The sequence below is a fragment of the Stegodyphus dumicola genome, chromosome X1 (assembly GCF_044657685.1).
Source record: "Stegodyphus dumicola isolate Sdum_Otavi_A_Nest chromosome X1, ASM4465768v1".
In the NCBI taxonomy this organism is placed as follows: Eukaryota; Metazoa; Arthropoda; class Arachnida; order Araneae; family Eresidae; genus Stegodyphus; species Stegodyphus dumicola.
This window is the reverse complement of record NC_140780.1, coordinates 173693730-173707343: the sequence shown is the minus strand read 5'-3', so window position 1 is coordinate 173707343 and position 13614 is coordinate 173693730.

Sequence of the window (13614 nt, the reverse complement as noted above, 5' to 3'; positions counted from 1 at the left end):
TAGCTTTGATGTGTTTTCCTCATCATTTAATATGGACGTAGAAACAGTTCCGATGAGTTACGAATGGAATTGATAAATGTATAACACAAGTTTTACAAAATTTACATAAATTTTAAAACTTTCCCACGATTACTCACGCATTCACTGCAAATCATGACACTTTTTAGAAGACTTATGCTTTTGAGTGATTATTTTCCGTAATAAAAATAATTAAATGCGATAGTCGATCGTTTGCGAATGACTCGCATTTGTAAAACTGAGTGCGAGTTGCTGTGTCATCTATACCGATAAATAGGCTGCAGAAAAGCAACGCCCAACTTAGCATTGTTTAAGATTTTTATCTTATAACAATTATCTTTTGTTGTTTTTTATAGTATTTCTATTATACGTTTTTATTCGTGTTATTTTTATAATATTGTTAATTTGTTCATTTTGTTAATAAAGAGATAATTTCTGTTTGTCACTTAATATTGACATTTTAGTACCTTTTTATATCCGCTTCGCACAAAACTTTTAAATTTGTAATTCGTCCTTTGTAAGAAAACGTTGCTCACAACTGTTCTCGACTGTAAGCTAATTGTGGTTTTAGATAATGACATTCATTTAGTCAAGCAGCTGGAGCGTGATGATTCTGGAAACATTTTGCATTTTACCCTTTTGCTACTGAAGTTGATACTGCGTCTTGCCTAGGAAATTCAGCCGGTGAACGGAATATACGCACGTTATAAAATCATCAGTATCTTTTAATGTCTATGCCATTTTCTTCTTATTTCTTGTATTATCTATTACTCTATTTTTATTCCCTAAAATTTACTTTATAGATTTATGATTATATTTGTCATTTTTCTGCTAAATATTTATTTAATTGTCATTTTTTCTTTGAGCCAGAACCTTTAATGCCTACAATATATATATATGATTATTATCCTGTTTGGATATGCAAAATGTTGTGTCTGGATCATTATGGATTGTTGCATTTGTTGTAGTTACAGATGTCATCATTTCTTTTTCCATTTTACTATAGATACCTTTGTGGAGGTCACTCGCAAGAGGGTTTTGAGCAGGTAATTTGTATCCGAGGTAGGTGATTTTGACGAAAGAGTTAAAGCAAAATTTAGAAAATTTCATTTTTCACAACTGAATATGGAATGTTATGTTCATAAAAATGTCTGCAGTTGCTTCCTCAATTTTCTATTTCTCGTTTTTCTTTGCCCTACGTGCATACGCGTCTAAACTATTCCATAATTTCTTTGCACTATTTCAAAGTTGTCGTTCCTCTAAATATCTGAATATCCTGTTTTTTAGTTTCAATATTCGAAAATCGAATATCACTAACGTTTTCACAAACAACATAACTACACTTCTTTATTAAGAGTATTTGTTCTGACTGCATTGTTATTTTGCTAATGCCCACATTTCTTGCATTTTGCTATCGGTTTTTAATCGTTACAAGTATTTTCATAAATGATTTCTTCTTATTTCACCTTTTAATCATTTTTAGATTAAAATTATAAACAGTTATAGTATTAAAATTATAAACAGTAAATTATAAAGAGTTATACTTTTTAGTTTACAAGATTTAACATAATGAGCACTTACATATTACTTGATGTAAAAATTATCTATGATACTTAATTTGCGATGCTAATACTTTAAAATTATTCATACCTGAAACATTTTAAAACATCTGATCAACGTAACTGCCCAGACATTTCCTGCCTGAAAGCTGGAAAATCATTCACTAGTCAAAGTGTAGTAAGTAGCATGTGTTTGATTTATCTTTACTAGAAACTAGTTTGATTACTAAGTGCTTTTCTTATTTCCTCATGCCTCTTAAACAAAGTCAAGAAACCAAGAAGAAATCGATTTCGCTTTAATATATCATAAAACGAACTCATTTTAATCTAGAATAAAGGAAACTAAAGCTAAGATATATTATGAAATTTACCCATTAAATAGTTTCTGCCTTTTTTAGTTCATTTAAAATCAAACGATACACACTGTGAATACAGACAATGTATACAACTACAACTACTACAATGTATAACAGACAACAACTACTAATACATTCTGCTATCCAAATAAATGTTCACTTATATTTTATCCATGCCCACCGCCAATTAAATAGTAAATCTTATATCTGCGTCTTTTTGTTGTTTAATGGTATTGCTAATCATAAATTTCGTGTATAAATATTAACGTTATATTATTATTTGTTATAACATTGTTTGAATTATAAATTAATGTTGTGTTTCTGATTCTCATTTTTCATAGAAGCGCTGAATAAATACTTACATTTTTCTTTAAAGTGCGGTTTATAAATTTTAATTGCAACATCCCTCTTTCATTTTTAAATATTTAAATTTATTTTTAAATATTTTAAACTTTAGCGCATTTTTTATTTATCTTTAAAAAAGGCAGTTAATCATGAAACGTTTGATACAAGTCCAAATTAATTTACCTTTATCAAATAGGAAAGATTAAAGTGTTTCTTGTCACAGCAGATTGTATGTCTTGTAATAATCACATTTTCTTCTTATATTACATGTTTGGTTAGAGGATTACTTCTCTCCAAACAAATATGAATCGAAGTTATGAAATGCAATATGAGATTAACCCCTCCCTTTTTTTCCTATGCTCCATTTCTACCTAAGCTCTCTCAATCTGGTAGGTCTGACTCAATCTCGAGTCTCTCTCTCTCAGTTTGGAATCTCATCCTAACTAATTCCTTCTAGATTTCCTTCTTCAACCTTCTTTCAGATCCTCTCTTGCCGGAGAGTGCCTTTTGTTTACTTACCCAACATCTGCTTCTTCCACGCTACTCCTTATTCTCTCTCCCCTCCCAGAACAACCTCCGGATTATTTTTATGATATCCTTATCTTTTCTTTTGCCCCTTTCTTGGTCGTACAGAATTCAATGATCTCGACATGGGTATTCGATTCAACTTATGTAATACTATGAGGACAATCAAGTAACAAAAATATAAAAAATATGTACTTCAAGGAAACCAGTTGAGAAGTAAACATATACAACAGTAAAAGAATAAACTAAAAATTCAATATCAAATCACATACAGTTGTATACTTTTAATGAGGTACTCTTATATGTCGTCTTCTGATGAGAACTCTTATATGTGAACTGGTGGATTCATTCAGAAAAATACTTATAAAGATCATATGCATAGTCCTTCCGTATATATATCGTAAACATGTAAAAAATATATATCATTACACGCTTAACATTGCATGCTATAGTGTCTACTTAAGCATTAACCAAACATTTAATAGCCGTATTATAGTATATTAATTACTATTGTTTTTATAATTAATCTACACATTTTCATGCCTACTGATACGATATAATATCAGTAGTTCTATTCGAAAAGCAGCGCTGTTATTTGTTAAACAAAAAAATTAATTTATTATTAACTATAGAAATACAGTTGCAGTGCTATCACTTGTGACTGAAAAATTTCGTGACGAACAGGTAAGAATATTAACTGGGTTGATAGAACAGAAAAAGGAGGTTAGCAATACAGCATAAAATTTATTGTTTCCTTGTATATTTTACTACAAGTAGTTTACCTTTCAGAATGTCATGACGATAATATCATCACATGTCTCTTATATAACATTTTACTAAATAAAAAGAATAATCTGTTACCTCTTTCCGATTTGGATGTTTAAAAATCATTCGAAAATTGTCCTTGTTTCCAAGCATAATGTAGTTTAACTGAAATCCCCTTTAGTAATTATTAACCTATTGGCCCGAGATAGATATTGATTTTCTTTCGTCGATTCCTTTTGAAACATCGTACAGGTAGGAAAAGAAAGAATAAGCAAGTAACAGGCGTCTGTCTCTTCCTAACATGATTTTAAGTAGCACATTTCTAATCTTTACGATGGACTAAAATGCTTTGAGCTTTACTTAACGCAATGAACGTGTAGCCAGATGCCTCCTAGCTCTCCCAAAATCTTACCTTCTTAATAGTTTAGTCATCGAGTGCCATACTGCAACAAACATGTCAAACCTTTCTGAGATTTTATTTCAACTTACATAGTTTCAAATCTTAGTGGATGAAATTCAGTCATTTAGTGACTGCAGTCGCTACTTAGTTAATTTTAAAAAAATAAACTGAGACAAATTAGCTAGAATACAATTCAATAATTGAATTTTTATATAATTTATTAGAATTCAATTATTAAATTTTTATTCAACTCACAGTGTGGCAAACAAATGATAATAGCTATGCGCAATGCACTCAATATCACCAAAGTGACCGTATCTTTCAGTTATTTCCAGTTCCCTAAAGGCTCTGACGGGATTCTCAAGTTCATTCTTCAACCGTCTAATGCCTGTGCCAAACCCAAAGTACTTATGAATGCATATTTGTACTTTAATGTTACCCAGTGACAAGCTTCAACTGCAAGGAAGCTATATGCATAACTGTCCTCTTTCTGTAAATGTGTTTCTGTCCGCACCACGTGGCTTTAAATAATACATTATTTTTCAGAATAACTGGTTAATAAAAATCATAGTTTAACAATTGAAATATTACATTACTCTACGTTTTTCTTTTTCATTTTTTCAAACCACATCATAAATTCCTGAAATCCGCAAATCAATTGAGATAAAAGAAGACATGCATCCCAGTTAACAATAACACATCGATTATGGTAGCTTATAAATATCGTCTGCATTAGCCTTGTTGTATAATTTCGTACCTTGTCATCAGCCATCTATTTGATGTTGACTTCAGAATGAGCAAATTTATTTCCCTTTTCATCATGACTTGTCAGGTTATATTTTTGTTCGTTAGCGTTAAGTAATTGAAAATTGTGTTCCATAACGATTAGTGATTATTACACTTTTTATACTCCTTTGTCTCAAAAATCTCAGAAACACGTTAACTATTTCAGCTCCAACTTCTGTTAATAACCAATAAATATTTCATCTACTGTTCTGAATAGTTCATTTTTATGTTTCTAATTTCTGATAGTGAAACATGGCCTTGTAAGACAAGTGAGAGGTTAATCAAAGTAGGAACGAAGTTAAGAATATAATCTAAATACCTTAAATGAACCAAGAATGCACTCGTTAGCAGTACTTAAACTGCAAGGGCAACGTTCAGTCAGTTCAGTTTATCAGCACAATTGTTCTGCCTATTTAACGTTTAAAAATCCGCTGAAACAAGGAGAAGTAAAATTTATACTTTTCAAAGCATCTTATAATGAAATTATTCAGCGTTTAGAGTTTGTGGATTTACATTCGCTAATCACACACAATGAATCATTCTCAAACAACCTGAAACCTTGCAAGCAAATAGCACTAGAAATTTAAAGCCCAAATTTCACTTTTTTGAAATAATAAAATTACGAAAATATCTACAAGAAAATGTTGCCAACAAAATTATATTTACTTATAAAAAAGTGTTGTTTCAAATAAAATGCAATCAAGTTAAAAATATAGTAATTATATTTTGAATGATGAATTAATAGTAATGATTTATCAACTGCACACATAATGGCTTGACAGTCTTTCATACATCTAAGAGCAAATTTGTTGAAATGATTTCTTTCACATATTTAGGTGAATAATATAATATATAAATATACCCTATGACTCATAATATATAAATATACAGAGAAATCCTGTTGTGAGAATGCATATATGTCAAAATTATGGTTACCACGAATGAACAAATAAAATTATTTTAATATAAGTGTATTCCTTTACAAACGTTTATAAGATTTGATTCAGTAACTTATCACGGTTATAAACTTATGTCCTTACTTGATCAAGAATTTTAACAGTTCAAAGCAAATATGCAAAAGTGAAAAAATAATAATAACAATTGTAGTTTCAAGTTATTAGACATTTATGCGATTTAGTAAAAATGTAATCTTATTTTATCCTCAGATTTTTGTTTTGGTTTCTAAGAAAAGACTCCATTTCTTTTTCAGGTTATTTACATCTATAAATTAAATCTAATTGCAAGTCTGTCTTCCTGATAAGTGGATATATTTTTGAATGAGGTCAATTGAATGATGAATGCCTTGATAAATTACTTCTGTTTCTGCAGATCTACCCCTGAAGAAAAAGTCGAATGATGTTAAGTATATGCAAAATCTTCTGTAAGGATTATGTTAATTTTATTAATAGTTAAATTCCGAGTTAAACTTCCTCTCCTATCGCTTCTTAATTTCAATTTACCACTTCCAGCCAGAACGTAGTTTTAGAGTCACGTCTGAATGCTAATAAGGAAGAGCGGTAGTTAACCGTGAAGTTCTACTGTCTTAGTGAGAGAGATATCAGATATTCTGGCTAGCCAAAGTAGTGTGAGGACCAAATGATGCAATAAAGGAGTAATTGTAAGGGATATGGAAATTTGTGTAAAAATCAACACTAATATTGTTTCCTTCCAGATATGGAAGGACCAAGTCTAAAGTAGCAGAATAACTTATGGATTAGAAGAAAGAAGCAGATTATTGTAACAAAAGTCCGATTTTTGTCAAATTTTGTCAATTTCTAGCTTTAGTCTAGCTTTAGAGGTTCTGTAAAATTGGTCCTAGAACTTCTGTTCTTAGGACCAATTTTACAGAACCTCTAAAGCTAGACTAAAGCTAGAAATTGAAGTGAATCTAGATAATGCAAAAGTTAGAAGTGTATAGTTTAACATTAGGAAGTTTTTAGACTTTAAAGTCTTAAACAAGGTCATTTAGAGACCTTTAGCTTACGACTATTTAAAGTCTGTGGAAGTAATCCTCCCGACCAGACTAGTGGTAAAGATTATGTTAATTTTATTAACAGTTAAATTTTGTGTTAAACTTCCTTTCCTAACGATTCTTAATTTCTACTTACCACTTCCGGCCAGAACGTAGTTTTAGAATCACGTCTGAATGCTAATGAGGAAGAACGATATTTAACCGCGAAGTTCTGCTGTCTTAGGGAGAGAGACACCAGGTATTCTGGCTAGCACGCGTCCACATTTTTAGACTACTCTCTCGTAAACTATTATTACGCTCGGCCGTACTTTAGGCCCTTGATAGCTTCGCAGTCAATTAGAGTTAAGGGCCCAACTCTGCTAGAATTTTGATAGCTTTGGCTATATCTCTTTAGTTAAGATTAGTTTAGTTTAATTCTTATTCTCTTAAGTTGAAGCCCGAGTGTTGGCTTTATTTTACAACTGCAAGACGGAGTTCTGTTAAATATTATTTGAATAATAAAGGGTCTTTTAACCCTTTCCAAGTTTATTCACTGTCTCAAGGTATTATTCGCTTTCTTAAGATTCTTCACTTTTAACCGTAACTTAGAATTAAACAGTGGGGAATCCTACACTTTCATTTCAAGTAGTCCTATGTTTCAAACTGCTTGATTTTATGCTTTATCATTTTATGGAGCAGTTTTGCTTTCGTCTTCAACTCGATAAATAGCTTTCGCAATATATTCATAGGATTATATTTTCTTATTAAGTGATAAAAGAGATTACTGAGAGATAGGAATCAGGCAATTGCATTTCATTTATTCAATACCTCCAAAATAAGCTTTTATCAAAAAGAGAAATCTACTTTTCCAAAAGCAATGCAGATAATCTAAGACATGAATCTAAAAAAATTCGAAATTGAATCTGATACTGAGACTTAGTTGAAAAACGAAATGTCAAGTATAAGCTTCGTCTTTATTTCAGGTATAAAATTCTCCCTTTATATAAATGAAGCATCTTGTCGTAGGATTTTCACAATGAGTATCATCATCAAGACAATGTAATCCTCAAATATAAAAGGGAAAAAAATTGACAAGTAGCGTCCAATTCATCAAATGTTTTGACATTATAAAATGTAAGATTATATTCTGAGATATTAGTAAGATTTCGCCTGCTCTCGAGGTAGGATTTAATAATTCAGTTTGTTGTTGTAATGACCAAAATTCCAAGTTATGGCAGAAATTGTATCACTGAAGCTACTTAAAAAAGTGCTGATGTATTTCAAATTATTAGTATTAAACAGCCAGGCCTGAAATAAAAGATTCGAGAAAAAGAACACGATTTTACATTGTTTAACATTTGGAACTGCTCACATTTCTGAAGAAATAAATTATTTATAACGCATCATTTTCTTATGCAGATTTAAAATATGATTGATTTAGCTATATACTAAATGATAATTGTCAGTTCTGGGCCAACAGCTTCATTTTCCTATATCAGTTTCGAAATTTTCATGCGCAATTTCTTATATAATAATATCAACGTGTATATCTCAATTTGAGAAAACCTGTGGCACAACAAATTTAAAATGGTCAATGATGATTAACTGGAACTGCACAATAATGTTAAATTCTTCTTTTGTATTTTAGATACCATGTAACATCAAATCATAGGCAGAAATTTGAAGAGTAATCTGTGGCGAAAAAAGTATTTTTGAAAGCAAATTTTGCAGTAACAGTTTTGATTCGCTATTCCTAATTTTTCCTCTCGAACACAATTTTATACAAGTAAGGACACTTTTATATAAGTGCATAAAAACAGAAATCACTTGAGTTCTGGGATTAGTACTTATCATTGTTTTCACTAAACATGAATTGCTGAGAGGCATTCTGATGCAATCACCCATGGCTGCGTATAATCTTCTTCCCTCGTTTGTCATCCTCACTTCTCCTCGCTTGAGTTCTTACCTGAGTTATGTTTCGAACTAAAGGTAGCATTCTGATATCAGTTATGGTTATCCTTTATGGAACATTTTGAGATGCGAATAAGTAGGTGTTGCAACTGAAAATCTACGAAATTAACTGTAACCTGAACCGCGAAGAGCTCTCTTGTTACTATTGATATTATTTTTCATACATTTGGAGTTCATTGTGATTCACTGAATCGTGCAACAGCTAGGAAATCGTATATGGAGAAGTTATTTTATAACCACCTCGTAATTATCTTAAATGACTTGCTTTAAATTATATAAAATGATAATTGCATAAATAACACTTCTTTTAAAGCAGAACTGATCTATTTTCAATATATTGGACAACTGGAATGATAATAATATATGTTACATTCATCATAAAATTTTAAAAACTGCAGATATACGTGGGCTATTCGGAAAATAACCTCCGTTTCGCTATAAATGAAAAACTCGCATAGATTCAACAATTTTATTATTTATATCTGAAATGTAGAGTTGTCTTCTATTTTCAACATAGTCACCATGTTTACTTTTCATAGCGTTTTACCAACTTACCAATCCCTTCTGCATAAAACTCAGCTTCCCGCGCCTCCAACCAGCTTCTGACAGCGCTTTGAAGTTTTTCATTCTCAGCGAAGTGCTGTGCCCCGAGAACGAAACACGTCTCATTTAAAATTTCGCAAAAGATCTTCTGTTCGCTGAGCACTGTGAGGGTGAGCATTATCTTGCAGGAACTGAAACCCAGAGATCAGCAGGCCATCATGACGTTTTTCCTGGATGGTTCGTTTTAGTTTTTTGAAAGTGTTACGGTACACTCCAGAATTGATTGTTGCACCGCGTTCCATGTATTCAAGAAGCAAAATTCCATTAGCATCCCAAAACACGGTAACCATAACATTCCTCTCTGACAAAATCTGACGAGCTTTCCTCAGCCGGGTCGGAGAATCGGAATGACCCGATGCCATTGAGGGTTGTTTTGTCTCAGTATTCGCCTGCACTACGCAAGTCTCGTCGCCAATCACTATACTGTTGAATAACTTCTTCCCTTCCATGTGGCACCGGGAAAAAGTCTATGACAGCGCCCATTCGATTGCTTTTGTGGACTTCAGTGATAATTTTTGGTACTCATTGAGCACAGATCTTCCTGTAGCCTAATGTTTCGGTAACTATCTCGTATAAAACAGCACGGGAAATGTGAATTTTCCGAAATTGTGAACCGACAGATTTTGTTTTCAATTTGTTTGACGTCTTCACTCACTACAGATGGCGTTCCACTCCTTGATTCAGCATGAATGTTTGTTGTTCCTTCTTTGAAACATTTCAGCCAGTGACGCACTATACCTTCACTAATAGTGTTTTGGCCGTATATGATATACATTTCACGATGAATGAAACTGATAGTTTTTTAAAATTGTATTTTCCCTCTTACATCGCGTTTGGCGGAATTTTCAATAGCAGCGAACATTTTGTGATGTTATAACTAGCACATGCTTGGCCATGCAACATTTTCACTAGGCATGCAGGAAGCTTACTGAATCACAGATTAATTGATGTAACAACGTCACGCCACAACGGAGGTTAGTTTCCGAATTGCCCTCGTATTAAGTTTTTCGGTAGAAGAAGATACTTCTCTTCTGAGAAAATTTAATTCGCACACTGAAATTCTAATTTAAAAACAAACAGCTAGCACTACATAAAGAATTAAGTTGTTCGTATAATATAGACATGCATCATCTAAAATAATGACCAGGAAAAAACACTCAACGTTAAGAAAATTAAAACAAAAGGAAGCTCATTGTCTATATAGATTTCGAAAAACCTCAGGCATTTATAACAAGCATCTATAGACATTAAACCTTAGGCACTCAGGGTATTTATATTAGAACGCTGCGCTCACAACACCAATCTTACGTACACTTCGCTCATCTTAGGTTCACGTCGCAGTTGCTGCTTCCCGATCTCAGTACTTACTAAAACCATTTATTCTTTAGAACAGTCTGTTCTAAAGAGTAAACACAATAGAGTTCTACACTGTTCTAAATTTTCTAGAGCAGTGTAGAGCTTTTAAATTAGAATTTTAGTGCCCTCTCTATCAGCTTTTCCCGAATATATCGAAAATCATGAAGAAACGATCAAAAGCGATTAATAATTTTTCGAATGCTTATTTCCACAAAAAGATATCACCAATAAAAAAGGCAAGCATCAGTTTTCACTAAAACCGTCACATGGTACCGCATTAGTTCTAGAGTCTTATTCGAACTTGTTAAGATTTTGCACAGTTCACCTTGAATCGACATATGGGGAAAATCACTGTCTACCTGATATTTCGAAAACATTGTCTTCTTTCCCTAAATAAAGTTTCTTCGCTCTGCATCTAGCAACTTTAGCTAATTTAATAATAAAGTTTAAAGGATTAAAAAAATTGCGATAGCAGGAGAGAATCCAAGAGCAGATTAGTAAACTGCGAGCTCAGCGAAAACGTAAAAATTCTTAACAAACTCCCTAGTGAAACGTTAAAATCTTAATCCTTTTAGATTTCCTTTTTTTTCTTCTCATTTTTTTAATAATATTTTTAAAAATTTGTTGAACCCATTTTCTAAATAGGCCGTACATCCTGACTACTGTCCAGGGAGTCAAGAACCTTATAAGGCTCAAAATCCTGAATCTTAACAACTTTCAATTAATGTAAAAAATATATTTAAAAATTAATTAATTTCAAACAGAAAACGTGATATGGGCAAGAGAAAGAAACATGTGGCTTTCAGAAGAGAAGGTGACATATGGCTGACTTAATTCTCAAATGTTTTATAATTTTTATCAATAATACCTAAACGACAAGCATAGTAATTAGAACACTTATTCATACAATTATATACTGATGTCCTCATATATATTAATCAGTCATATTTTTGCACTGTAAAAAGTACTTCCAGACGTTTTCATCATTTTCTGGTTCAAATGAATGAATATTTCTCAATTATCTTAGTTCATTGTTATATATATATATACATATATGTATGTGTGTGTATGTACAGAAGGTTGCCATCGATGAGCCACTTTTATCCTTAAAATCGTCAAATTTAGCAGTTTTACAGATTTTTACTTGTTAGTGTAAATATTACTTTCCATACTAAAGATATCTAGGAATATACATTATAATTATGAGATGTTCAATAATATTAGAAAAATAAAAAATAGGTACCACTGGCCCAATGAAAAAAACCAGTAGCCTTTATTGAGCCGGGGAGTTCCTATGAATGGGCCGGTAGCTATTTCCTTTTTAATACAGTATAATTTCAATACAAGCCAATAAAATATTTAAAACTATTTTGAGCATGATTCGTAAATATAAAATGCTGGTTAGAACCAACACAGACCACTGAAAATGCGTTGAAACGTATTGATAGCTTCGTCACAAGGAATCAGGAATTGGATTGTAGTTTAGTCCTTATAATCATAAAATAAGCCTAATATGAGAATTTACGAAATAAAATTGAATTTCGTTTATTAGAAATAATTTAATGAAAATTAGAATTCGAGGGTTATTTATAGATAGGCTAGTATAAAAAGAACAATAACGTGAAAACTTTCAAAACAGCGTAAAACTGTTATTAAGCCTACTATTAATCTTAGGCTATAAATCTTATACACATTTTACAGCATCAGTTATTTGTTCAGTTTCATTTTTCTCAGTAACACATTTTGATCCCCTTTCTGAGACCAGCACACTTCTCATGCTCATGAACCAACACTGTACAGGATAGACATTGAATCATGCTTCCCTTCAAGTCATCACAAGATATAGCACAGAACCATGAATCCTCGTTGGAACTGATAGGCCTATTTACTGAAGACAACGAAAGTTTAGCCTTTACTGTCTTCCCCGGTCCAGAAGTTTGGAGTCATCTTTTCACAGTGGTGCCTCTTCTACCATTTGTTTTTTAAAGCCTATTCCAGTATCTGCTTGTATGGGCTTCTTGATATCAGTATTGTTTTTTGAGTTTTCTTTGAGCCTTTTCGAATTGAGAATTTAGATATAATCGGAGAGATTTCACTGAAAGAACTTAACTTTTGACAAAAATGCTGATGCACCAGCTGAAAGGGGTTCTGATTCTATTCCACTGGTAGTTTTAACAAGTTTTCTCGCTGGAGACTGCATGTGATGTGACAGTCCACTAGTAGAAGCAGTTAGGTTTGTGTCAGGAACTTCAACAACAGGAACATCATTTGTCTCAAACTGCACTGCTCTAACAAAATTAGAGTCTTGAAATACATCTCTGTTCACTGACCAAACTCCTGTTTTAGTAAACCCACTCATTGCCGTCCCTACTGATCCTGCTTATCCACATGCTTTCCTAAACAATCTTGACATATGGAACTGGGTGACAACTTCTAATTTTCTTTCTTTCCGTCTGTGTCGCAAAAACTTGTTCCTTAATGATTCCTAATATATTTATTTTAGACATACAACTTAAACCTACAAATAATTACATAAATTATGCAAGAAGTAATGAAAATCGTTATTATAATTTCAATAAAATATTTATTTTACACACGAATCAAGGATACTCCGGTTTAGATTAAAATTAGATTAATAGCTTATATTTATTTTAATAACAAAGAAAATGAGATCATTATCTAATTATAGATATAATTACTCCTCATAGCTTTTTACTAAATCAGATACAGTGACATTTTATACTTCAACTTGAAAAAGGCTACAAAATATTAGCCTCTGTATGGTTTCCATTGTTTGTCCACCAGCCCATTCATAGCAAAGCTGGCTGGCTCATTGAGAGCAACTAGCAGTCGGTATGTAATACCTCCGTTATTTTGGTTTATAACAAAGTAAACAACCATTGTTAATATAGCCAAATAACGCTAATGTAACACAGGTTTAAATTTCATTGGTAACAACTAAAACACTATTAACGTCTT